The following is a 3,651-nucleotide window of genomic DNA, read 5'->3' on the forward strand; positions in this document are numbered from 1 at the left end:
TCTAGGTCAAAGGCCCCTTTTAGTTGTGGACGCTGGGGCGGCCTGGGTTGGAGCCAAGAGGTCCTGGTGGGAGGAAGAAGGTTGGTGAGAACAGGCTTCCCTTCTTTGTCCCCAGGTGAAGGCCAAAAGAGCCTCATGACGGGCTGGCAGGTGGCGGGAAACAGCTTGGAAAAGGAGAGGCCTGTGTCCTTAGTGGCTTCCAATTACAGGTGCTTCCCTTGGACTTCTATCCTGGCCTGCTAGCCTTCTCCTCATTAGAAAAGACAGTTTTCCAGATGGCGGGGGCAGATAGATGGGCAGAAAAGGGTGGACATGCATGGCGAACCATGTCCTCCAGGCCCAGGCCGAGTATACCTGACTAATAAGCCGCTGCTGATCTCATCTCTCCAGTGCAGCATGTTGTCTTTTCATTCACTCCCGTAACTCAAACAGGAATCCTTCCCTATGTTCCTGTTTGCCCTCTTGATGAGTAAGTACCTCAGAAATCCCAAATGGAATAATAAGTGAAACAATGAAATGAATACTAGTAAAATGATTACTAAGAAATGACGCTTTAAATTGCATTACTGCCCGAGAGGAAAACTTTGTCAAGTACATTAGTTCATTTTTAAAAAACCTAACCATTTCCACCGCTCAAACCCTCCCCATAACCCAAAGCAGGGCACCTCTCTGACGCTGGTTAGCCACAGAGATTCATAGCGTTCAGACTGAGTCACCTGGGCCTGAACAATGTTGGTCACCAGAGTGTTGTTTTAGACTTACCCATTGTTCCATGCCACAACTGTGGACAAGATCCTGGACAATAGGGGCACTCCTGTAAGCTGTTAACAATAGGAGGACCTGGCTATGGATCCTATGGATAAGTGAAGACAGACCATGCGGTATTTCTCTGTCTGGCGTACTGGTGTATCTCACTTAGCATAATGTCCTTCATAATGCCCTTGAGGTCCGTCCATGTTGTCACAACGGCAAGACTTCATTCTTTTTGTATAGCCGAATAATATTCCATTTATGTATCTTGGCTACTGTAAATAATGCAAACGGTTATTTTTACCCGTATGACATCTAAACCTCAGGCTACTTTCTCAACTTTTCTTGAAGGCCAAGAGCCTTTTCTTGTTAAGAAACCTATTTTTTAGTACAATATTTTTCTAAAACGGGGACCTGATCGTTACCCTCCCCCTCCCGTGTCTGTGAAATGAAGCCCAAACTTAAATTAAGCGCACGCGACAGAGGCCCAGCACGAGGCGTAGGGACTTGACCAAAAAAGCTCCCACACACTCCGCAAGAGAGACGCCGCAGGCCCTGCTTCCGGGGCGGGATGCCCTAACGGATCCTGGAACGGAACGGACATAGAGCGCCCCCAGAGATTGAACACCGCCTGGCAGCCCCCTCACTAACAGGTGGAGGCGAAAGATGAGAAAGGACCGCGGCCCACGCTCAGCCCGTGGCTACAAGCTAACCTTTGACGACCATCGTAGTTCCCCCGGAGGGGTGCACCGTTCCCGGAAGTACTGCAATACCGGGTCGATGCGTGGAGTGGACGGAGCAAGCTCCTATTCCAACTCCCAGCTCCAAAAATCCATTTAATATATTGTCCTCGGATAGAGGACGTATCAGATATTAAACTGATAAGAACAGATACTACACTTGATCTTAGCCAAAAGGCCGAGAAGCGATGCCTGTCACTTCCCCCTCGCCGCCACACTCCTCGTGTCACACACATTCGAGTCACGGTGAGAACCCTAACCCTCACTCCTTATCTGATTTCTTTGCCTCGTCCACAGTACTATGGATGCCACCAGACTCTCCCGCAGATTTTTCTGTGCTCTACGTTTTTAACCAGAAAGCCTATATTCCTGGTCCTTCCCTCCTTCACGCGCTGAACAGCCATTTCTAATCTGCATGCCCCGCCCTTTGCCCCAGGAGAGGTGGCCCCAGGGGCGGACTCCACCCTCCCGACCGCCTCCGCGCGCGGTGGGCCCAAACCCGGTTGGGCGCCAACCTCCCGGCCTGTAGGGATTGAGCGCCGAGACCGGAGACGAGGGGCGGCTGCCGGGGGCTGCGGGAAGAGCTGACACGGTGGCAGCTCTCACGGTTGGAGCCCCTGAAAGCAAGAAGTTGGTTTTGTTCACTGCTCTCTCCTCCACACGAACTGCACGCTCAACAACTGATCAATGAAAGAGATCGCGCCTCCTCCACGCTCAGCCAGCGCCCCGCAAATCGCGATTATGACGGCTCTTCAGCCACCTCCATCCCCATCCCCGCCCCTCCCTGCTCAGGACCCCTCCGCTCGCGTCCGCGTTCTTCGGGCCGTCTTCTGCCCAATAATTCGGGTCCCCGGGTGGTTCCGTCTTGAGGAGGGGTGGATGGCCTGGATCACATTCATTGGAATGGAACATTTCCCATCGCAAATCGAGGCACTGGAGTCTGAGGCAAGAGCGTGGGCAAAACTCACAGGTGTAAAGCAATTGGGGGGCGGGTATCGGGGAATGAGGGGACAGGTTTACACCCCGCCGACCTGCCCAGCCACCTGAAGATTAATTATGATCTGGGTCTCGGAACTGCTCCCAGGGAACGCTTGCTTGTCGTGGGCTCTTTCCTACCGTAATCGCCCCCCACCCCCATGTCTGTCCCCTTCGCAGACTCATTCGTGCCCCAGACCCGACCGGCTGGTTCAGCTTCTCACGGGAACCCCTAGCCCCACCTCGCCCCACCCTCGCTCTGCCTGGAGCCCTTCCTTAGATCAGATCCCAGCAGTTCAGTCCGGGAAACCACTCACTGTCTGCAGAAGCAAGACGCGGCTGGTCGGCCATCAGACTCTGACCCAATGGAGTTTGTCGACTGTCCGCAGTAGAAGGCAGGGTCACAGAGGTCCCGTTTCATCCGTACGGTGCCCATGGAAAGCGGCTCTCCATTTCCCCATTTCGCAGAGGAGAAAGCAGCAAGCAGCGTGTAATAGAGTCTGACTTCCTTTGGACGTTTGACTGCTGACAGCTTTTCAGCCTCACCTCTCCCACTTTCAAGACATCAGCCCAGTCTCCGCTGCAGGCTCTCAGGCCATTTTCGAATCTGCTCTGCCAGGAAAGCCTCCTGCTGTGAGTTACACACTTACTTTTTCGTACCCTCTTGGTGCGTGTGTGGTGCCATCCGTCTCGACGGCCAAAAGAAATTGGGGGTGGGGAGGAGTTGCATGTGGTTCTGCAGAGCGGCAACACAACCCAGAAGGTACGGGGGTACTTGCTCTCAACCTAGTCCCATACGGGCCCAACGGCCTTCCCGCGGGACTGCGTGGCCTCCCGTCTGTGACCGAACGCGGGAATTCGCTGTCCCCTCAGTCCGCACTGGGTGCCGACGGTGTGTTCCCACGAAGCCAGTCCGGTATGGTCATAAACCGACTCACGAGTGGATCTGCAGGAGCTCATTGAATATTGTCACGGCCCACTCACTGTTTCGAAATTAAGTTGCCCGGCGGTGGCGGTGGCAGTGGCATCTTCGCTGGACACTCGGAGGAGCGCTTCTGGAGTCACACTGTGCACCAGAGACACCTGGCCAGCTTTGAAGTACACCAGCCTCGGGCCCCCGCACCAGAGATTGGAATTCCAGTGCTGTGTGGTGGTGCTGGGGTATCACCGTGATTCCAACGGGCCC

At 54.3% G+C, this 3,651-nt stretch overlaps 1 non-coding gene across 1 annotated transcript; it reads right to left on the reverse strand.

Moving 5' to 3' along the window:
- Window positions 1–1,489: 1,489 nt before the first annotated feature.
- On the reverse strand, window positions 1,490–1,680 carry LOC111734521. Its single transcript, XR_002778477.1, has one exon. It is a non-coding gene; the product is annotated as a U2 spliceosomal RNA (small nuclear RNA).
- Window positions 1,681–3,651: the final 1,971 nt, after the last annotated feature.

Source organism: Pteropus vampyrus, unplaced genomic scaffold (genome assembly GCF_000151845.1).
Source record: "Pteropus vampyrus isolate Shadow unplaced genomic scaffold, Pvam_2.0 Scaffold1658, whole genome shotgun sequence".
NCBI lineage: Eukaryota > Metazoa > Chordata > Mammalia > Chiroptera > Pteropodidae > Pteropus > Pteropus vampyrus.